Genomic DNA, 25,301 nt, shown 5'->3' with positions numbered 1-25,301 from the left:
CTGAATATTTGACATAGTTCTTGACCAAGGCTTGGCAAACCCGTTTGCTGTAAATAGAGGGACAGGGGGAAAGGTTACAAGAGACCATTCCATAAACATGAGTTGCACTTTTAGAAGACCCAACAAAGAATACATTGAAAGCATGCTTCATTTCCTCTTTACTAGAATTATTATACAGAGAACCTATCGGCAGCCACATGACGTGCTCTAGGACAAAGTGAAATTTAGAATTCACAGTGATACAAGTTGTACTAAGTAATGAGTTCAACAGAAATTTCATTTGAGGATAACATTAAGTCATCCTTTACTATTTTCTGTTCAAGTAAAGATGAGGTAAACTTTAATAACATTCCTCAGTGATAAATGTTTATTTCTTTCATGTGCTTCCCCATTTCCTGTGTACTGAAATCCTAGAATTGGAGCTCACTGTAGGGTATAAAGAAGGTACAAAGTGCAATCACAGGGGCTACAGAGGGAAAGGGGCTGTACACCAGGCACCGGAAAACACAGTTTGCACAAGGACAGTTTCCATGGAGGTCCAGGCATGGAAGGTCAGGAGCTTTCAGACTACAACTTCAAATGACACTGGGGTATAATGAGAATGTCACCAAACTCCTACAAAGGTGCAGTTTGGATGTTTCCGTTATACTAACGGAGGTAATGAATAGAGGGCCAGGGCTCATAGAGCTGCTTAGCTCCATCCAAGTCTTTCCTTGGGAATGTCATTGAGATACTAGTTCTCAAACCAATTCCCTAGTGTTCAGCGGAAAAAGTTCAAAAAAATCATAGAAGCAAAAACCAATGCTTTTACATATCCAGGTAACAGATGTGAAATGGTTATTTCTAGGAGCCAGGCTTGATCCTTTGGTGTTTTTTACATGGTACGTATTTACTTGTACAAAGTCTCTATAAATGGTCCCAAATCTACTGAAAGAAAGGCATGCACATTGAGAGTCCAGCAACTCCTTCAGATATTAGGTTTGCATTTTTAAAAAATTAGCTTAAAGACTTGTGAAAGAACGAAGACAAATGAAGATGATCGCAATGATCTGAGGGAAGAATAAAGAGAGGGATGATTCTAAAATGCTAGCAATGATTTACCTAATTAGTCTTTGACAGCTTGAAATGTGTCCTAAAGGAAAAAGTAATGCAGCAACCTGGGAGCTGTGTGTGAACAAGAAAAGCTAGATTAATGAACTGTAGGCACATAAGCAGCATCTACCTGGATTATATAATTACAACTAAAACTACTTGGTATTTCAGGACCTTCAAAAGGTTTCTTAGAAATAAATTTTATTAATAAAGCCAACTTTGAGTTTTGCATTACACTAATTATTTTACTTATAGGGGACTTTTAAAAAAATTATAAGACTCTTTTTCTGATTTGGTAACAGAGGCACAGTAAGTTAAACGTACGTTAAAAAAAAAAAGTCAACAATCTGTTTCAACTTAACATTCAACAGGGGAGAGATTTGTGTCCTCTGCAGATTTTAAGAGATTTAAATAGGGCCATTTATGTTCAGCTCAATTAAGCTACTGATCATTCCATTCTTATAGCAGTAAAGTGTCCTTCAAACCATTATTACTTTACAGCATAAAATAGCCTGGGCAGTCCAAGCTTTCATTCTGAACCTTGCATGGCCCATGCAGAGATTATTAACCTGGGCCCAGTTCTTCTTCTATTAGATAAGTGGGCTTGATGGTCTAGATTTGCTCCTACATAAAGCAAAAAGAGAAAGCTAGATCGTTCACAGTGGAAAAAAAAAACACAGAAAAAAAATCGATTTAAAAAAAAGGGAACTTCACAACTGCAAGTCTTGGGACATTTAGAAGAAAAGAAAATAAACAAAAAAAGGCATACTGCTCAAAGCCATCCCAGAAGAATTCTTATGTTGAATTTAAGGGAGTAATTGATGACCCTCACTGGTCAAAATTAGTCATGCCATTGCTATAACACCAAGGTAAGTGGTGATGTGAGATTGGTGTGTATATATTAGTATAAAGCAAATGTTTGTTTCCATCTAACCAGTATTTACCCTGGGTTCTCAGCATGTCAGGCACTAAGGGAACACAGGTGAAAAGAGGCATGTCCAGTCTGCCAGGAACTCTTAGGCCAGTTTAAAACTTCTATCAAAACAGTGAGAGGAAAATTTTCTTTCTAGCAATGCCCAACTCAAAATAATGAGGCATAATACAAATTAAATATATGAAAAACATATATATACTAAATAAAAATCTGTTTGAAAATATTGTAGACCTACCGAGGTTGAATCACTCGATTTCACAAATGAAAATACAGGATATACACTTGAGTTTCAGATAAACAACAAACAAATTTTAATATATGTCCCATACCAGGGACATACTTGTACTAAAAGTTATTTATTGCTTACCTGGCATTCAAATGTGAATAGGCATCCTATAATATTATATATCTGTATTTGTACCAGAATGCCTTTCATTAAATGCTCTAACAATAATAAGTGTTGGCCAGAGCAAGCAGCTGGAACTCTGCCTTCAGAGTGTGACTTGGTGCAAGTACTGTGGAAAACTCATTGGCACTATCTGCAAAATTCTAACATACTCACATCCAATGACTCAGCAATTCCACACCTGGGTATGTACCCAGCAGAAATGTGCACGTATGTCACCAAAAGGCAGGGTAGGTTCATAGCATCAACCTATGAACCAAGAGGTCACGGTTGATTCCTGGTCAGGGCACATGCCTGGGTTGTGGGCTTGATCCCCAATAGGGTGCCTGCAGCTCTCATCATTGATGTTTCTCTCTCTCTCTTCCTCTCCCTTCCTCTCTGAAATCAATAAATTATATATATATATATATGTATATATATATTACATATATATGTAATATATATGTATATATATATACATATATATGTAATATATATGTATATATATATTACATATATATGAATGTGCATAGCAACTTTTCTCATAACTCCAAAATGCAAACAATACAAATGTCCAGTAAGAGAAGACACGTAGAACTATATACAGCAACAAGCGAACACATTATAAATGCACACAGCAACACAAGTTACCAAGAAGCCAGAAAAAATGATTTATATACCACATGGTTTTATGTATACAAAGTGCAAGATGATATAAATAAATCAGGTGTTAGAGATCTGGAATAGAAGTCACCTTTTGGGAGCAAAGTGAGCCTAATGACAAGAAAGGGTCATTTCTCTCTGTGGTTATGTTCTCTGTCTATATCCAGAAGGGAGTCATACTGGTGTACTCACATTGTGATAATTCATTAAGATGTACACTTAGGATTTGGACATTTTTTCTGTATGTTTTCATATTTACCATTTTAAAGAGTATTTTTAAAGTGCTTAAAAAATGAGCTTTACTTATCTGTAAAAAAATCCAATTAGAGATGCAGAAATTATGAGGTGATAGAGCTATATCAGTTAGGGTTCCACTAACAAACAGAACCAAGAGGATCAATAGGAGATATATATGTGTGTGTGTGTGTGTGTGTGTGTGTGTGTGTGTGTATATATATACTGACACACACATACAGGGTGGGGCAAAAGTAGGTTTATAGTTGTGAGTACATGAAGCAGAGTTTATTCTTATATTCTTATATATTAATTATTGTATTCTTTTTTCATATGGACTGTAAATCTATTCTTGCCCCACTCTGTATATGTATGTACATGTGTGTGTATATATGTATATATATGTGTGTGTGTGTGTGTGTGTATAATGCATATTACATGACTTATGCATTTGATTTGCTATGATTGATTGTAATAAATAGGCTCATGGAATTAAGGAGGAGTCACTTTTTGTGGGCCAGGAGATGAAGACCCAGGAGAGTCAATGGCACATGAAGGCTGAAGGCTGCCTGCTGGCAGAGTTCCCTCTTGTTCAAAAGGGCCAGTTTTTTAAGTCTGTTTTAGTCTACATTAGGGAGAGCAATCTACTTTACTCTGTGTCTACCAATTTAAATGTTAATTTCCACTCATAAATACCCTCCTAGTTGACACATAAAACTGAGCATCACAACAGCACACAAGTAATAAAGAAAGAAAGAAAAGAACTCGATGGCATGGTACACTGTGAAGCATTGATTCCTATGGACTCTAAGATGAACTCCAGAAATAATACTTCCAAACCAAGTCATTCTTAGAAATGCAAAGCTTTTATGCAGCAATTCTAATGTTACTTAGATGTGTTACCAAAGTCAATGTTATTATCTTCATTTATCCATATACCATACAGTACAGAAGTAACTTTCATCTATTTAAAATATATATATATATTTTTAAAATAGTACAGTACAGAAATAACTTTCATATATTCAATATATATATATACTAGAGGCCCGTTGCAGGAAGATTCCTGAAAGAATAGGGCTTCCTGTGGCCGAGCGAAGCAGAGAAGGGAGCGAAACCTGCCGAGGCAGGCTCCACTCCCGCCTCCGCAGCCCCGCTTGCTTCCCTCCCGTCTCCACTGCCCCGCTTGCTTCTCCACAGCTTCACTCCCTTCTGCAGCGCTTGGCTTCCTTCTACGTTGTCTTCAGTCTTCGCTCCACACACCTGCATATGCAAATTAACCACCATCTTTGTTGGGTTAATGTGCATACTCATCTGATTGGCTGGTGGGCATAGCGGAGTGACACCAATTTGCATGTTTCTCTTTTATTAGTATAGCTATATTGCATCCTGCCTGTACTCTCATCCTGCCTGTTTGGGATTTTGGGGGCATCAGTCCATTTCATACATTGTAATCAGAATAGTACTTTCAAATCTAAGTCCACATTTATTCAGATTAGTCCCTCTTCAGTTCTCCTCTGCCCACACATAAAAATGCCCAAACTCTTTAGAAAAACCTTTGAGTACCTCCTTTTCCTTCTCACCCTCTTCCCAACAACACCCTCACCACTTTGTGGGCTCCCCTCTCTTTTCTTTATTTTACACATTATGCAACCTTTTTCTTCCACTTACTGGGTCCCTGACATGTTCTGCTTTCTAATCTCCATGTTTTTAATCATGCTTTCTTGCCTGCTTCCTAATCCTGGAATTGGCCATTCCTACTCTGCCCCCTCTCCACCTGAGCTCTATGTTATGTTAGGTAATAGACCTGGAATTAAGCATGAAGTGCCCACTCAAGCCCCGCAACTTAGCTGCCTGACCCTGAGCAAACCTCAACTGTTAATATCAGGGCTCACACTAGGAAATGGATCACAGAGGTAGTTGGCAAACACCTGTACTTCATTCTGCCTTATAAGTTTCTTCTGTCTTTTAAGAATGCAAATGAGTGTAAGGGTACACAGTAAAAACTTCCTTCCTCCACCCTGTCTGTACTCCTCTCCAGAGGCAACTGATATTATCAGATACTCATTTAACGTTTCTGAGCTATCTTATTTGTATACCAGAAGACAAAATATTTTCTCCTTTCTTGAACAAATGGTGACATACTATATATACTGGATGTCCCCCTAAAATGTATACAAACTTTAACAGCTGATAGCTAAATTTTGAAAATGAAATGTATTTTAATAAACACTACTTAAAGTATATTTGATATTTTGCATATTGTTTTTTTTTCACTTAACAGTACAAAACTAAGAGGAAATTCCATACTTCTACAAAAAGAGTCTAACCATTCTTTATAGCTTCATAGTATTCCACTGTATGAATTTTCCTAACATATTTAAGTTCTGACCTAGTGATGGAACAGTTAAGTTATTTTTAGCTTTTGCTGTCACCTACAATGCTGCAATAAATAATTAATTAGATCATCTGCTTCATGTGTGTGCATTACATCTAGTAGGTAAATTCTTAAAAGTGGAAATGCTAGGTAAAATGGTATACACTTGTAACTTTGATGCTATTGTCAAATTTCATTTGATATAGGTGTGTCAATTTATGATCTATCGGGGATGTTTGAGAGTTTCTATTGCCTTCACACATTTGCCAATAGAATAAATATTAAACCTTTTGTTCTTTGATAATATTATTGGTTCAAACTATCTCCATGCAATTTTAATTTGCAGTTTGATTATTATAAATGAGCTTGAGTATGTTTTCATTTATTTAAGATCTGTTTGTATTTCCTACCTTCAAACTATCTGGTCACAGAAGTTGCCCTTTTATCTACTGAATTGTTTGCATTTTCTTAGCAATTTTAGATGTCCTTTATATATTTACTAGAGACCTGGTGCACGAAAATTCATGCACTCAGGGGGGCTCTCTCAGTCCAGCCTGCACACTCTCACAATCTGGGACCCCTTGGGTAGGCTCCAGTCCCATTGCAGCATGGCTCTGGTCCCCTGGGCCTGCAGGCCGGTGGGGAGGGACCAAGAGGCCGGTCCGATTGCAGAATGGCTCCTGTTCCCCAGAGCCTGTGGGCAGGGGGAGGGACCAAGATTCCCAGGTCACAGCATGGCTCTGGTTCCCCAGAGTCTGTGGGAGGGGGGAGGGGCCAAGAGCCAGTCCTATGGCAGCATGGCTCCAGTTCCCAGAGCCTGCAGGCTGGGGTTAGGGACCAAGAGGCCAGTCCTATGGCATTATGGCTCTGGTTCCCCGGAGCCTGCAGGCGAGGGGAGGGACCAAGAGGCCAGTCTGATGGCAGCATGGCTCCGTTCCCACAGCTCCCTCCCATCGCCAAGCCACAGGCAGCCGGGGCCCACAGCACCCTCCCACTGCCGTGCCCCTGGCTGCTGGGACCCAGGACCGACCCCTGCCACAGGCCGCCGGGACCCAAGACCGACTTCTGCCACGCCACCGGGACCCAGGACTGACCTCCGCCACGCCAGCCAGGACCCTAGTCTGGTATTTGGTCATCTGTCTGGATGTTTCGGTCATGATAGACCCTGGCTCTTTATATATTAGGATGAAAAGAGCCTTTTGGAATATGAGTCACAAATGTTTCTTTATTGGCATTTTGACTATAGTAGTTTTTAACATATTGATAGTTTTTGTTTCATGTGGCACAATTCAATAATCTTTTTTTCCATAGCTTTTAGGTTTTATGCCATATTAAAGGGTCTTCCTCATTCCATGATTATTTTAAAAATATCTTCCCATGGTCTCTTCTTATTGATTTTTAAAATATTTTTTATTTATGTCTTGGATTCATCTCAAATTTATTCTGTTCTAAGGCATGAGGTTTGAATTCAAATTTATCTGTGAAGGGCATTAAGAAGTCTCATAAACTAACTCATGAAAACAGTTACTTTTTTTGCAATTATTTTACTAATTGTCATTTGAAAAAATATAAAATTTTTCAATTCAGCTATAAACTTGGTAGCACTTTTAAATGTAAAGAAACAGAGTAATAGACATCTGTGAGATAATTTACCTCACATATAGATTTCTGGTCTCCTGTTTATAATATAATACTCCCTCATCCACAGACACATTCCCGATAGCCACCAGGAGTTGGGGCTTGAGATCACTGTCACCTTTTCTATGCCAAAGTGTGCCTAATTCCAAGTCTCTCCCTTCCCCTGACATTATCCTATTGTCTTTGAATATGATTTATGGTGCTATAAAAGGCAACCCTCATGTTATCTTATCCTGCATTTATAATGAGAAGGGGCAAAGGTATTTGAAGCAAGATTATTAAAGAAGAGCATTGACCCAGTGGCATCACAAAATCTCCAGGAAGAAACTTAATTATATCCAATTAAAAAGCTGAATGCTCTCCTGTGATTTGAGCATATTAACACAATTCAAGGTTCAGCTCAAGGTTCTTGTCTTTATGTAAAACTCACCTCTGGAAACCTAAATGGCCCTTTGTGGTAAGATTTCTCCACTTGGAATGCCCAACTGACATAGGTAATCACTTCTGTTATTTTTGGATGTGGGCTACCACTGCAAAAGTTTTACTCTCCTAATTGATACAAATTGTCTGCATTAGGCCTTTTCCACTGCAATTACCATATATAATGGTTTTTTGAGTTTTCTTTAATTCTAACTTAAATGGGCACACATATTTTCTAAGAATTCCTAACACTTTTATTATATATACTAGAGGCCTGTTGCACAAAGATTCGTGCAATAGGCCTTCCTTCCCCTGGCTGCTGGCACCAGTTTTCCTCCGGCACCTGGGACCCAGGCCTTTGGTCCAGCTGCAGTGGAGAAGCCAAACCTCTTCGGTCTTCAGTCGTCTTCAGTCTTCACTGGGGCCGGAGCCTTCAGTCTTTGCTCCACGCCTGCGTATGCAAATTAACCCACCATCTTTGATGGGTTAATTTGCATACTCACCCCGATTGGCTGGTGGGCGTAGCAGAGTAACACCAATTTGCATGTTTCTCTTTTATTAGTGTAGATATGTATATACATCTAATTTTCATCTTAAAATATGTATTTGATGGTTGAAAAAGGATGTGAAAGTGGAGAAAACCATGGAGATGATTTTGGGGAGGGGGGAAACTATAAGCTCTATTTTGGTATATCATTTCTGAGACAGGAAGTCAGGGGTGCCTAGGCTGAAGATAGAGACTTAGAGCACATCCACATTACGAGACTAGGGTTAAATAACTAAGAAAAAAGGTGAAGCTAGGAAACAGAGGAGGGCCAAGACTATGCTCTGGGGCTGATAGAGGAGAAAGAGTCTGAGAGAAAGACACAAATCAGCTGGGGCAGCAGAGCCAGGCTCCAGGGGATTTGAGATGGGAAGTTGGTGGGAGAGTGGTCAGTTGTGTGAGGACAGGATAGGGAATGGCCCATGGGAATGGGGAGTTCTCAATGGTAATGGAGATTCAGGTTAGAATGAACAGGACAGTGGAGAAACTGGAGACAGCAAGATTAGACAAGTCATTCCAAAATAATTGAGTGATGGGGTGGGGAAAGGGGATGGGCAGGAGGGAAGAGGCACCTGAGGAAGGGCCATGTGATTTTTAAGATCTTACAGATAATGCAGACCAACAATAGAAAGGCACAGGAGGACTGCTGGGTGGTTAGATATGACTACTATCGATTTGGGGGTATAAATTTACATGGAAGCCTTTGGGTGATTTTATTAATCAGTAAATAGCTGCTTGCGGGGCAGCTAAGGAGAAATGAGATGGTTGGGCTAACCAGAAATAGGGCTTTCCAGGAAGATAGGGAGCACGCCTTCAGTGAAAGAGAGAGATTCTAGGAAGCGTGGGGAATGGGATCACGAACTTCAGAGAAGCAGAGGGCTTTGAGGGAGAATGAAAAAGAAATGATTTAGGAATATGGTCTCATGTCTTCCTCTTTCCTAGAAACAGGAAGGTGACTTAGTACTAGTAAGTCTATAGTTAGATATTAGATAATCTTATTCTACACACCTCAGATTGGTTTACTAGATGTCTCCTAGGTTTACATATTCACTAAAAAGTGTCACTCCTGCCTCTTTTGACAGTCTCTCAAGTGTGAGTGACATAAAGGGAGACTTTATCGCAACATGAAGATAAAGTGGCAAATTCTGTAACCCAGCCAATAGTAAAAATTTCCCTCCTGAGTTTCTGGACTAATTGTAAATTACTAATTGTAATTTGGGAATTAGAATAAGATCACCTTACATAAATTTCCCATTCATTCAGAATGATATCATTTTCATGTTTAAACTATGAGGTATTATTCAAATAAGAAAGGCATGGGGTAGGCATTGGTTGGAGTACCTTCTGAGATTTTGATATATGAAGTAACTTATTTACCTGATAACTTGCAGGTAAATCAGTTGAACTCTGACAAATTTCAATTTTAAATCATGATCCAATGATTCAATAGTGCATGTATAAAAGTGAATGGAGAACTCATGATAAACTGGAACTAACAGCCTATTTACTGACATGGTTATTAGAATATGGGAGGGCAGACCCTGGCCAAGTAACTCATTTGGGTTAGAGCATTGTCCCAATACCCTAAGGCTGTGGGTTCCATTTGCTTTTACATTCAGTGGTTGATTCTTGTACGTCCTGGGCACATACAAGAATCAACCACTGAATGTATAAGTAAGTGGAACAACAAATTGATGGTTCTCGTTCTCTCTCTCTCTCTCTCAAAATTAAAAAAATAAATAAATAAAAATTAAAGAACTAATTTAATCCCCCTACCACCCAAAAAAAAGAACGTGAGAGGCCATAGAAAAGAAAAAGGAATAGCTATCAAGATATTGGGAAGTATTCAAGCTATAGTCATCACTTCAAATATGTTTGCTGTAAAGAAAAACAAACTAAGTCACAGGTCATCTAAATCACATTTTATTTATTTGTGTCCTTTCTTCCACTTTTTCCAGAGAGCCTTGTCTCCTGAATTCTGACCCACCCTGAGCAGAATATTCTCCAGAGTTTTAGCCAATGTTTCCCATATCCTGGCCCAAGGAATAATGCCAGGTTTGGCTACCTCAAAGTGTCCTCAAAAGCTCTGGAAAAATGGAGATTTTAGGGCCTTGTCCCAGAAATCCTCATTCAATAAGGCTTAGGTGTGGCCCAGGAGTCTAGTTAAAAATAGGTTTGCCCAAGAAATTATGATACCCAGGCAGAGTGGAGAATTACTACTGTAGACTATGCAATATGACAGAATCAATGAATATTTTTAAATTATTTGTATAATAAAATATATCAAATACTAGTGGCCTGGTGCACAAATTCACGCATATTGAAAGGAAATTAATTAGAAGAAATATTTTAATATCACTATTCGCCCTTTCTCTAGAATGAAAGTGTCAACCAAATTCATGATCAACAATGACAGATCAAAACACACACGTGCGATTTGTGCCAGCGAGAGCTTTATATGTATCCCGCATGTGTGAGTCAACTTAGGCGCCATATATATATAACTTGCTTAATTAGACCTGCTTTCTGATGTAGCTAAATTTTTTCCAGTCCAGTAAATCACCCCATCTTCTCTTTCAGGTAACTGTCAGCAACACAGCAGTAAATATTGACACAAAGCAGATTATTATAGATCACTCAGGGAGAACAAAGGGTAAAATATTTAACTGCAGCAGTGTTTGACTATATTCTGTGCTGTGAGAAAACCTAAAGCAATTTGCAAGGTCCACCATTTCTTACTTCTTTTCAATTGGGTAAAGTTTCTAAGCTTTCTAAATCTGTTTTCCAGCTAATGAAAAGAAAATAGGATTCCACTGAGTCTCCTATCTACCTACTCCAGAACTTCTGTGAGGATCAAATGAGATGAGGCACGGGAAAATGCTTCACAGATATTTGGTTACAGTGTAAAGTGTTTCCACCTGGCTATAAAGCAAGTCGTGTTCCTGGGCTGAAGAAACTGCAAAGAGGCTAGTCCCTAGGGAAAGGAAGCCGGGCATTGCTATGTGACATCATGACCCGGATGGTCAGACACTTAGCATATTAGCCTTTTATATAGATAGATAATATTAGGAATTTTAACTTTAAGTGCCAATGCTCCCCTGAGCTCTAATATTTGAAGGATAATTCCATCAAAAGCAATTGCTAAGATAAGCTCTACCATTCCTGACACCACCCTGAGGGCAGAACACACTATCTTGGTGTGCCTTTCCTTATAGCATGATGAAATAGACCATCAGAATTCTTTTTTGCAGAGTAATGATGGTCCATGGCTACTTAAACAAACTGATATTTTAATCTCCAGTGACTCTTGGTTCATTTAGCAAGATCAAGAATTCATGTGTCAGTTCATCATCTGAACCACACAGAATCTAAATAAATATAATCACATTGATTGTGGTGGTTGATTAAGGTAATCACTCAAATAACAATTGACAATGACAATTCCATTGATAACTCAAAGATTACTTTCAGAGATACTGTTAGAAATTTGAGCTCAGGATAGATAGGTATCAAGTATACTTTTGAACAGTTTGATTATAATCTACACTAATAAAAGACAAACATGCAAATTGACCATACCTTCGCCATGCCTTAAGCCACACCCACCAGCCAATCAGAGCGACTATATGCAAATTAACCCAACCAAAATGCTTGCCCCAGTGATGGAGGAAGCCAAGCTTCCCGCCTGCCGTGGCCGGCTCTGAGCTCCACTCAAGGAAACAAAGTTTCAATTATAGAAGAAAAATAAACCCCAGATACCTGCTTTCAGCCGGCCGTGGCCACAGAGCTGGAGTGAGCAGGAGGCTTGGGTTGCCCCTGGCGATGGAGGAAGCCAAGCTTCCCACCCGCCCTGGCCAGCTCTGAGCTCCAATCAAGGTTACAAAGTTTCAATTATAGAAGGTAAATAAATCCCAGAATAAAAAAAAAAAAGAAAAAAGAAGAGGCTGGGAGCTTCCGTCACTGGGGGGCTTGGCCAGCCTGAAAACAGCCCTCGGCCCCTCACCCAGACTGGCCAGGCACCCCAGTGAGGACCCCCCACCCTAAAGGGGGTGTGGCCAGCCTGAAAACAGCCATCAGCCCCTCACCAAGGCTGGCCAAACCTTTATGGGGGTGAGGGTCCCCACTGGGGGGGCTTAACCAGCCTGCCAACAGCCATCAGCCCCTCACCCAGGCTAGCCAGGCACCCCAGTGGGGACCCCAACCCTGAGGGGGTGTGACCAGTTGCCAACAGCCATCAGCCCCTCACCCAGGCTGGCCAGGCACCCCAGCGGGACCCCCACCCTGATCCGGGACACCCTTCAGGGCGAACCAGCTGGCCCCCACCCGTGCACCAGGCCTCTATCCTATATAATAAAAGGGTAGTATGCAAATTGACCCTAAGAGCAGAACAACTGGGAATGACTGGTCACTGACACACACTGACCACCAGGGGGCAGATCCTCAATGCAGGAGCTGTCCCCTGGTGGTCAGTGCGCTCCCACAGGGGAGCTCTGCTCAGCCACAAGCCAGGCTGATGGCTGCCAGCACAGCGGTGGTAGCAGGAGCCTCTCCCGCCTCCTCAGCAGCACTAAGGATGTCCGACTGCAGCTTAGGTCTGTTCTCTCTGGTAAGTGGACATCCCCCGAGGGCTGCCGGGCTGCCAGAGGAATGTCTGACTGCCAGCTTGGGCCCAATTCCCCAGGGAGCGGACCTAAGCCAGCAGGTGGACATCCTCCAAGGGGTCCCAGACTGCAAGAGGGCATAGGCCAGGCTGAGGGACCCCCATGAGTGCACAAATTTTTGTGCTCCAGGCCTCTAGTTGTCTTATAAAATACTAGAGGCCCAAAGCACGAAAATTCGTGTAAGAGCAGGCCTTCCTTCCCTTGGCTGCCAGCACCAGCTTCCCTCCAGCACCCAGGACCCGGGCTTTTCTCTGGCCACTGGCAGGCACCTGGGACCCGGGCTGCTTCCCTCTAGCTGCCGGCAGGCACCCGGGACCTGGCCTGGCTTCCCTCAGGCCGCCCACAGGGACCCAGGCGGGCTTCCCTCCAGCCCTGGCTTTGTCAGGAAGGATGTCCAGAATGACGTCCGGTCTAATTAGTATATTACCCTTTTATTATTATAGATAAGTGGAAAATAAAATTTCTTAAGTTAATAAATTATCTTATCTAATAAGTGATTTTAAATATTTATATATTAGTAATGAAATTCATTAATAAATGATTATAAGTATATATTTAAGTTATCATCTAAAGCTCTAAAAGTTTATATTTTTCATCTCTTACAGGGAAAATGAATGAGTCCCCTCACATTAGGGACTGTGTTATATGCAGGCCCCTATAAAATCAATGAGTGATCATCATGGGCACAGGTGAATAGGTACCTAGACTCAACTGAAATTTTAGAATCTGCCACAATTGAAGATAGTTAGTTGCTTCTCAATATTTGTACTCCAAAAAATAGAGCTCATGACTTCAATAAGTCACAGAGTAATTCAAAATAAAGACCCCATTCATCACCCTTCTTCTAGCCAGGTGTAACCAAGTGACTAAGTCCTACCCCATGGGATGAGTGGGCGAGTGGGTGCAGCTTCTAGAAACTTCCCTAAATGGAGTGGACATTACTTCCTTCTTCTCCTCCTCCTAGCTGGAGGAGTGTGGGTATGAGAACTGCAGGGAGCTGCAGCGGTCTTCCTGAAGAATGGGAGCTGCTTGTTAGGTTTGGCAGGACTACAAGATAGGAGAGTCATGGCAGCCCCTTGTCCACCCTGAAAATACCACCTCAAGTTCATCTCTATAAGACAGAATGAACCCTACCTTACTGGAGTCACTACTATTTGGGGGTTTTGTTGTTTTCCATCAAACCTAATATGAACTGACTTTGATCTCTTAGCAGTTGACCCTCCAGGCAGTTGGTACTTAAACTGTCACCCTTCATATTACTGCCCTCAACTTTAGCCAACTCAAAAACAGAAAAATATAAGACTAAGGACAGGTTGCTATCAGGCCAATAACTCTTTTGCCCTCCATGTCCATTCAGGGCCAGGAACAAAGTAAAAAGTGGTAAGCCAGGTGTTCACCTAGCATAGTAGGGTGGCAGGCTGGGGGTTCCTGGTGTCCTAGGGACCATCCTATATAATAAAAGCCTAATATGCAAATAGACTGAACGGCAGAACAACCGGTCACTATGATGTGCACTGACCACCAGGGGGCAGACGCTCAATGCAGGAGCTGCCTCCAGCCTGCAAGCCCCAGGCCAGTCAAGGTGGGTGCCAGCAGGGGTGGCCCCCAATTGTCCTGCCAGTTGCCCCACAGAGGGAGGTGACTGGTGGCAGCAGCAGGGGGCAGGGCTGGTGAGTGGGCGGTGCCAGGCCAGCCAAGGCAGGTGCCAGCAGAGGCCCCCTGCCAGTCGTCCCACAGATGGGTCCAGATCACCGGCCAGGCCTAGGGACTCTACCTGTGCACGAATTTCATGCACTGGGCCTCTAGTCTTTAGATAATTAACAACTGGCTGGAACAGGTAATCAGAGATGGCTGCTTTCAATAAGGCCAAATGTGATTTACTTCCATGGTGAATGTCTGCTGAAGAGTGAGACAGAGTGTGGAAACCCTGATGTCTTTGATGAAAAGCACTCCATGGATGTAAAATATGATTGTACACCATTACTCATGGCAATGGTTTGTGGCAAAGACAGATTCTTAGAGGCAACTGGCTATCGACTCTCTTGTCTTTTAATAACATATGCATCAGCCAAACAGGCATATGCTGTAACAGCTTTTAATTATTTCTACTGTTTCCTTATTTCTTTGCATTAAACATGACTTTAGTCTTTTGCATGTTCATCTGAAATATCCATTCCCTTATTCTAAATAATCACTTCTTAGATAATTGCTGCCAGGTCTGTGGGGATTTTTTTTAAAAAAACAATCAGCCTTTCTTCAAACTGAAACTGTTCCATTTACCTTGAAGTTCTTTTTTTTTTTTTCTATTCATAGTTTCTGCTGATCTTTCCTGGCAGGAGGGAAGTTTCGATTACGCCTGCAGTAACTTGTTCTCTTGTCTGCGGTTCAAGTATTACCCTGTTTTAGTCATTCCCCTGGCAGGTACATGGAGGAAGGTGTGGCTCTGGGCAGAGGAAGTCATCCCTCTACTTAGCCCTGACTCCGTTAATTCCACAGGGGATTTTGAAAAGGGCTTGTAGCACATTACTATGACGATGCTGGTTTGGATTTCATGGAAAGCATGTGTCACTGGGGAAGAACAAAGTAGTTTTTATGTGCTCTCCCCTTGAGCTCCATTAGGGTAACCCAAATAACCCTTTCTGAAGCTACTCCAGAGCATCTACAGCTCAGCCTGGAACATGCACTGATTTGAACAGCAAAGGAAAAATGTGGTATTGTCACCTCATCTGTGAAATACCATTACAGAACCTAAGACATGCTCCATAAATAATCCAGACTACAATGAGATATATAATGCAGAGACCTGAAAAGACGGGTCCCAGGATAAAAGGAAAGCCAAGGTGACGGACAAGGTGGGTCCACTGAGAGCTCTATCGTTCACAACACCTGAGAGAACCATAGGATGACAGCCACCTGTACGGGAATTAGCCATCAGTTGCACATTCTTCGGAGTGTGTAAAATGGTCTTCCTACCCAGGCACATCTCTCCCATTTGGTGGAGGGGTCTCATATTTCCATAGTGTTTCAATGAGCAATCTGAAATCCTGTGAGCTCAGGAAAGGGGTGCTTGAGTACATACATCTGGGTCTCTCTCTCTGCTCTCCTGGCTGGAACCACTGTTCTGACTTCCCATCACCTTCCTTCTCTAGACGAGCACGATCAATGGGAGAATCCTGACCTCTGAGTCAGAGATTTTTGTCCAAATTATTGCTATCAGATAAAAGACAGGCTCCCCAGTGAAAGCTGAATTTCAGACAGATAACAGGTTTTCAGTGTTATGTCACAAATATTAATTCTTTCTTGTTTATCTGAAGTTTAGTTTAACTGGGCAGCCTATATATTTATTTGGTAAATCTGGCAACCTTAGTCCAAATTCAATTTATGCCACTAACTCCAACATGCCATTTAGTGTTGACGGTTCTCAGCTTATTTAAGGTCAAAAAGAAGAGAGTGCAATTGCAGGGAGAAGGGAAAGAGATGAGTTCTATTACTTACCTCCTGATATCTGGCTCTGTGCTATTAATGTGTGTTATTAATTTGAAATATCCTTATTGAAAATCTTCTGTGGGTCAAGTGATGTTTTCTGAATAAGTCATCAAATATGAATAAGATTTGGGCCTCAGGAATTAATGCCAGTGGTTCTGTTTTACCTTTATAGAAATCCTATGACAGAATAGTTATTTCTATTTTATACATAAGAATATGAAACAGAGAATTTGTCACAGGACCAGTCACTAAGGGAGTTGGATACTGATGTGTTTCCAAGGATGAACTTTCCCATACGCCATTCTAATTCAAACATTTCTCCAATGACAAGGCAGAACAAAATCTTGGCACCAAAAGCACTACAAATATGTTATTGGTATACTTCCTGTATATTCTTTTCCCCTGTGCATGCTTTAAACTTCTTAGTACCCCAGAATAACCAATGGTGCTGTTCACCAGGCCAGTTCTTATAACACGGTCAGTTGGACACAGCTATTTCCTAATGGGGCCACTTTGAGATAGCTCTTTTTCTCGATGACTGTCCAAATGCCAATTACTAATGTCAACACAGAATATGTCACTAATGAGACAACTGGATCTTTTTTCTATCACTGACCTTCCTTCTGCAGTTATCCTTAGATGGGACTCGGAGAGTTTTAGAAAGGGTTGAGGCCCTGGGGAGAGGGGAGGATGCTTGTTGAGAACATTACTTAGAATAAAAATAGCTGAAAGCTTAATATCTTCTTAGGGCATGTCAAAATGTCCCTGGGGTCAAAACAGTGGTAGCAAAAAAACTACATGAAACATCATGCTTGTGCAGCTACAGAGATGGCTGGTTTATTCCTTATTATTCATGTACCACTCTCTGAAGAAACACTGCTCCCTTTTGGAGGATGTAACCAGGAACAGCAAAAGGTGTGGGAGCTCTCCGCAGAATGAACTGAGCTGTAGCTCACTGAAGGGGCTTCTGTGATTGCTTGCAGTCTTAAAAGTTGTCCATATGATGCAAATGTGTTCTTGGTTTTTTGGATTATACACACACACACACTAGAGGCCTGGTGCATGAAAATTCATGCACTGGAGGGGGGGTCCCTCAGCCTGGCCTGTCCCCTCTCACAGTCTGGGAGCCCTCAGGGGCAGGAGGCGACCCAGCAATCAGGGGAAGGTGACACCCCATCACACCTCTGGCTGCTGCCACTGCCGGCAGTGCAAGCCTCTGCCAGCCCTGGTTACCTGAGCCTTGGGCGGCCCTGGGCGGCTGGGTAGCCACCATCCGAGGCTTGCCTGCACCTCGGGCTGGCCCTAGGCGGCTTGGGGGCTGAGGGGGTTGGAGGTCTCTGGAGGCAGGCACATGGAACAGCCGGGCCTGGCCTGGCCTTACTGTGCACCTGCTGCCCTGGTGTGGCTGAGTGGACTGGGCACCGCCATCTTTGAGGGCGGGGCAGTCAATTAGCATATTCCCCCCTTATTGGCTGTGGGCGCCGCCTTCTTTGCAATGGCGTGAGGGTCAATTAGCACATTCCCTCTTTATTAGATAGGATATATATACTGAGTGGCCAGATAATTATGACCACCCATCAGTACTTCGTTGGGCCACCTTTTGCCTTCAATTCTGTGGCGATTCTTCTTGGCTTTGACTCCGCGAGATGTTGAAAGGTGATGCGAGGAATCTGACACCATGCCTGATGAATAGCACTGTCCAGTTCTGTGAGATTTGATGGTTGTGGAACCAGCTGCCTGATGGCTCTTTTAACTTCATCCCACAAATGCTCAATTGGATTGAGATCTGGTGATTGTGGGGGCCACATAAGCAAGGTAAAGTCTCTCTCATGTTCTTGAAACCACTCCTGCACAATATGAGCACCATGGCATGGCACATTGTCTTGTTGGAAGAAGCCAACTCCATTGGGATATGCCATCAACATGATAGGATGAACTTGATCAGCAAGGATACTTAGGTATGTTGTGCTATTCAGACGTTGTTCCACACGAATTAAAGGGCCCAAATCATGCCAGGAAAACATGCCCCAAACCATAACACTGCCCCCACCAGCTTGAAGGGTTGTACTCATGCATGTGGGGTGCATGCTTTCATGCTGTTTCCGCCAAATTCTCACTCTGCCATCTGCATTATGCAACTGGAAACGTGATTCATTGGACCACGTGACTTTTTTCCAATGCTTAACTGTCCAATCCTTGTGTTCCTGTGCGAATTGGAGACATTTTATCTTGGTAACTGCAGACAGCAAAGGTGTTCGAACAGGCCTTTGGCTTCCATATCCCATACGGAAGTGTACGGCTAATTTGCCTACAAAAATCAGGTGGTCATAATAATCTGGCCACTCAGTGTGCATGTGTGTGTGTGTGTGTGTGTGTGTGTGTGTGTGTGTGGTGTGTGTATGGCGGAACAAAAGTAGGTTTACAGTTGTGAGTATGCAAAACAGTTTATTTTGTATTATTATTTATTAATTATTGTATTATTGTCCATATGAACAACTGTAAACCTACTTTTGCCTCACCATGTGTGTGTTTGTGTGTATGTGTGTGTAAAATACCTACTCATGGTTCAAAATGTAAAAACTTCCACAGAGCTTATTAGGAGTATAGCAATATTCTCCTCTCTGATTTCTTAGAGCAACTAATTTCTTTTTAAAAAAATATATTTTATTTACACCTCTCCCAAGAAGACATACAAACAGCCAATAGATATATGAGAAGATGTTCAATCTCACTGGCAATTATGGGAATGCAAATTAAAACTATAATGAGACTAGAGGCCCATTGCACGAAGTGCAATAGGCCTTTCCTTCCCCTGGCTGCCGGCACCGGTTTTCCTCTGGCACCCGGGACCCAGGCCTTCACTCCGGACGGAGCCTTCAGTCTTTGCGGCTCCGGACGGAGCCTTCAGTCTTCACTCCGCCACTTTGTCCCTAAGTATGCAAATTAACCGCCATCTTTATTGGGTTAATTTGCATACTCTCCTGATTGGCTGGTGAGCGTAGCGAGGGACGGTTAATTTACATGTTTGCGTAGCGGAGGGACGGTTAATTTACATATTTGTCTATTATTAGGTAAAAATACCACTTTACACCAGTTAGAGTGGCCATTATCAACAAGATAAGCAATAACAAGTGTTGGAATGGTTGTGGGAAAAAGGGAATCCTCATTCATTGCTGGTGGGAATGTAGACTGGTACAACCACTATGGAAAGCAATCTGGCAATTCCTCAAAAAAATTAAAACAGCCCTAACTGGTTTGGCTCAGTGGATAGAGCATCGGCCTGCAAACTGAAGGGTCCCAGGTTCGATTCCAGTCAAGGGCACGTACCTTGGTTGCAGGCACATCCCCAGTACAGGGTGTGCAGGAGGCAGCTGAATCGATGTTTCTCTCTCATGGATGTTTCTAACTATCTATCCCTCACCCTTCCTCTCTCTAAAAAATCAATAAAATATATTCAAAAAATAAAAATTAAAAAAATAAAAACAGAGCTGCCATTATGACCCAACAACCCCACTCCTGGGTATATACCCAAAAAACTCAAAATCATTTATACACAAAGATATATGCATCCCATGGTCACTGCATCATTATTCAAAATGGCCAAGACTTGGAAATAGCCAAAGTGCCCTGCAAAAGAGGACTGGATAAAGAAGATGTGGTATATATACACAATGGAGTACTACATGGCCATAAGAAAGGATGAAATAGTGTCATTTTCAACATGGATGGACCTTGACAACATTATGTGAAGTGAAATAAGTCAGACAGAACAAGATAAGAGTTATACAATTTCACTCATATGTGGAATATCAAACTGGAACTATGAACACAAATAGCAGTGTGGTAGTTGTCAGAGGGGGGTGGAGGGAGATGGGGGTCCTAATATGAGCCTGGCTTCTGGCTGAGCAGCGCTTCCCCTGTGGGAGTGCACTGAGCATCAGGGGGAAGCTCCTGCATGGAGCATTTGCCCCCTGGTGGTCAGTGCACATCATAGCAACCAGTGGTTCTGGTCGTTCTGCCATAATGGTCGTTTAGGCTTTTATTATATAGACTAGAGGCCTGTTGCACGAAAAGATTCATGCAATAGGCCTTCCCTTCCCCTGGCTGCCAGCACCAGTTTTCCTCTGGCACACAGGACCCAGGCCTTCGCTCCGGCCAGATCCGCCTTCAATCCTTCGCTGCTCCGGCCGGAGCCGCCTTCAAGCCTTCGCTGCTCTGGCCGGAGCTGTCTTCAAGCCTTCACTGCTCTGGCCAGAGCTGCCTTCAGTCTTCACTCCGCCCCTTCATGCCTGCATATGCAAATTAACTGCCATCTTTGCTGGCGGTTAATTTGCATATCTCGCTGATTATCCAATGGGGGTGTAGCGAAGGTACGGTCAATTATCATGTTTGTCTATTATTAGATAGGATTATTAACTACATTTTTCTATTTTTTTCAAAACAAATTATATTGCTACTTTTTGATTTTTCAGATTTAGGCAGAATCTATAAACCATGACTCTGGAAAGCGGAATTAGCTCTCTTACCCCACTGTCCATCTAAAAGCACTCCTTCCTCCTGCTACAATGAATCATGTTTTTATCAATATTCTTTGTTTCTGTTTTATCAATATTCTTTTTTCCTTGCACACATTACCCACAGGTGAGACAAGAAACATAATATATGACTTTACCTTTCCTGTACATCTCATCCCATCCTAATATATAAAAAGCCAGGGTCCATCATGACCGAAACAATTGAATGGACGACCAAACAGCAGGCTGCATGGGGCAACCAGACCTGCAGGGGGGTTAGTGAGGGACGACCAAACTATTGAACAGCAGGCTGCGTGGAGCGACCAGGCCGGCAGGAGGGTTAGTGAGGGATGACCAAATAACTGAACAGCAGGCTGTGTGGGGTTACCAGGCCAGCAGGGGGGCAGTTGGGGGAGACCAGGCTGGTGGGGGGTGGCAGTTGGGCGCAACCAGGCCGGCAGGGGGGAAGTTAGGGGCTATCAGCCAGCAGGCAGAAGCAGTTAGGGGTGATCAGGCTGGCAGGCAGTTGAGCAGTTAGGAGAAAGCGGTCCCAGATTGTGAGAGGGATATCTGACTCCCAGATTGGAGAGGGTGCAGGCTGGGCTGAGGGAACCCCCCACACCTGTGCACGGATTTTGTGCACCAGGCCTCTAGTTTATAATTGTCTTCTTTTTGATTGCTTAACCCCAAGCACTCTGCCCATTGTCTAAGTCTCCTCTCCATTATTTTGATGTATCAGTTATCTTGTCATCTTGTCTTGATGGACACTCCCAGGAGCCCTTTGACATGCTGTGCCCAGTACACATTGGCCATGCTCTGTGCCTGGTCACCCCCAACTCCCTCATGAGCAACCAGAGAGCCCTACCTTTTCTGATGCACTGGGACCCTTGTTTTTTATCAATACATTGCTCCTTTTTTAAGGAGTTTATTCTTTAGCACTTTCTGATACAGGATTCTTGAACATAAATACTGAGAATCTGCATGTTTGAACACATGTTCATTCTATGCTCATTTGTAACCCCCAGTTGGACTGGATATAGACTACCAGGCGCAAGGTCACTTTCCTTCAGGATTAAGGTATTTTTCTACCGTCTTCCAGCTTCCACTGCTTTTGTTGACAACTCTGACCATTTCTCATTATGGTTGCTTTCTATTGACCTGTTTGTTTTCTCTCTGAAGCTAATTGGATTTTCTCTTTGCCCCCTATGTGATGGTCATATTAATATTATAAACATAATTAAGGCTTAGTTACTTAATACATATGCAGTTAGATCAACTACTTGCTGGACACTGTGCTGGGTGCTAGGTTTCCAAAAAACAGGACAGAGTCCAGGGAGTGCTTGAACCTCATAAAGGGACAATGTCATGAGAATCAGTTGCTTTCTAATGCACACATTTTTTTGTAGATGTAGACAAATACTGTAGAGGACCAACTGGTAATCTGCAAGCATGTCAAACATGCGGCCCCACTGGCCACAAGTTTGACATGCTTGAGAGATCTTTCGTTCTTATAGATGCATACTTTGTGTCTGAAAAGACCATTTCCTGCTCAACACATAGACGTGAATTTAGAAAATGCCAAAATTGGAATTCGGAAATATTAATCAACTATGCCAGCCATGAAGCAATCCTTGGCAAGAAAATTATGACAACACAGTTTCCCAATATCAAGGCAGAAATGATACAGAAAAAAAATAGTTGCTCTTACCTTACAACCACAAACTAAGACCTAAATTTGATATTGATGAGAGAAATTGTATAGTAGGATCTAATTCTGGACAGTTGCTTCTCTTTATCAGTAGGTTTTGGATACTTACTTCCAGAGTTAACTATAATTCTCAATAATAACCAGGAAGGCTTCTTCATTACTTCATAATTAGAATAAGCATCTGTAGATGCTAAGAGGAACCAAAGTCACAAACACCTAGTCACATAGGACAGTCAGCTCAGTGTTCATTTCCAAAGCTTCCAGACATTAATAAACCCAGCGAAGTAAGGAATGTCAGAACATTTAGCCCACATGTGGCTCATCAGCTTGTCCACCAGTTAAAAATACGAGACAAGGTTGGGAAAAGAGGAAATTCAGAATTAATGTGATGGGGAAAGAGTTAGACATGGTAATAAAAGTGCAGAAAGAGAAAAGCCTGAAGTTAACCTGAGACATTCTACCTTTTCTTGGGCTGAGGGCAGTGCACAATCCAGCATTAGAAGAGGGCCAGGAATCCAGACAACCTGTGTGCCCCAGGTTTTTAAGGCTATTCAGAGGATCACACCCATCTGAATATCAAAAAGGGCTTATTTAGGAAGACAAACACCTGGGCCCTATCCCAGACATACTCTAACATAAATCTGCATTTTAATAAGCTGCTCAGGTGAGTCAAGTGTGCCCAAAAGTTTGGTAATTGCTGCTTGAACTTGACCTAGGAGTGAGAGGGAGCAGAGACTCCAATACACTACCTGCTTGGAAGGAAAAGCAAGGGAGGGAGTTTCCATACTGCATCTGTGGCTCATATTCAAACAAGGTTAATGACCAACATTTAGGTTTTTTTATTCCTTGTCTCTTATCTCTCCCTGTCCATAGGTAGACTTCAGGGTGACATGCTGACATTTCTTCCCTATTTAAGGCTGTTCTTGAAATTTATTTTAATCTGCTTCTACTGTTATAAAGTTAAGTGTGTATGCATGCAAGTTTCTTTGCATGTCCACATGTGTCTATGTTTGGTGGGGTACTATAGTAACTGGGAGAAAATACTCTTATAGTCTTTGGTGAATAAGAGAAGGGCTTTTACTTAATGACAGGAGGTACATTTATAGCTTTCTATTCATTTTTATAAGTAATTAGAAAACTTGAAAGATTTGACCTGGAGTTGGGATGGTGGAACAGGGTTGACCTACTACCATTTAATAAGTTTTACAATTTTATACATCATGCAAATATATAAGCACAATTAAACACAATTTTACTAATGATAAAAAATCCACAGGAGCCCTAGCTGATTTGGCTTGATGGATAGAGCATTGGCCTGCAGACTGAAGGGTCCCAGGTTTTATTCCAATCAAGGGCACATGCCCAGGTTCCTGGCTCAATCCCCAGAAGGGGCCATGCAGGAGGCAGCCAATCAATGATTCTCTCTCATCATCGATGTTTCTCTCTCCTCCTCTCTCTTCCTCTCTGAAATCAATTAAAAATATATTTTAAAAATCCACAGGAATTCTATGAGATGATGCCAAAGACAAGACAAACATCTTAAAAGCTGAATTGTAAATGGTCACACTGGTCTACTGTCCCAAAAAACTGTTACCTATCATAGGCATAATGCTGATTTTAAAAAATGAAACCAGGACAAAGCTCTAACAGTTGTATATAACACAGAGACATGGGGAAGGGGCCCAGGGACCCAGACTGCTAGAGATGAATGGAGCTCTAGATCCAGGCTTGATCCTCAAGGATTGCAGAGCCACTCAGCCAGGACAGAATGGGGGAATAAGTATGAGGCACCTCAGGGTTTGCCATTCAGGTCATTTCACAGAATCTGCCTCATCTGATGCTGACATGCAGGTCAGCTAGAGAGAAAACACATGTGCAGGACCCAGAAGCTCTGCAGCTGCCAACTGCAGGGCAGCCCATGTCCATGGAAGCCAAGATCTTCCTGATTGGTTCTCCTCTGTCTGCGCACATCCTCCAGAACGCAAGCCCAGTAACAGGACAGTGAGCAGGTGCCCAGAGGCTGAGCACCTCCCTGTGCATGATGCAGTCCCAGTTCCTCCTCCTCTGAGGGTCCACCTTACAAAGCCAGCCCCCATGGTGCTCCTGACTCCCTCACTCCTGGTCCCTGGTCTGCTGCCAGCCTCTTCCACCTGCCTGTCTGTCTCTCCCTAAGAGACAATCCCCATTCCCTAAATTTACTAACGTTTGTTTTATTCCTACTAACATCTTTCTCCCATAAAATAGAGCTCTTCCTGAATTCCCTCTTGGGTCAATACAACCCACACAACAACAAAAAGTATTTATTGTGAGGGCAAAGGGCCCTGTGTGAGAGTCTGACTGAGAGAATGGCCAAAGACAAGGAGACTGATTTAAGTGGCTCTACAAGTCTGTTAAAGTCACACCATCTTGAAAAAAAAAAGACTGACCCTTGATTGCTATTTGATACTTATGATGTTTTAGGGCCAGCCTCTTTGCAGTCACTGATAACACAAAGTGCTGGACTCCTCTCGAGCCATTGACTCCCAACAGCAGAATCACCCGGGGACAGATCCACCTTGAACACTCCCAGGTGTTTTGTGGGTAGGCTGTCTAGATGTTGGCGTGGAGGTTGGAGAACATCAGACTCTAAAAAAAGCGTGGGGTCC

Source organism: Myotis lucifugus, unplaced genomic scaffold (genome assembly GCF_000147115.1).
Source record: "Myotis lucifugus unplaced genomic scaffold, Myoluc2.0 scaffold_47, whole genome shotgun sequence".
In the NCBI taxonomy this organism is placed as follows: domain Eukaryota; kingdom Metazoa; phylum Chordata; class Mammalia; order Chiroptera; family Vespertilionidae; genus Myotis; species Myotis lucifugus.
Note: the sequence above shows the minus strand (reverse complement) of the source record.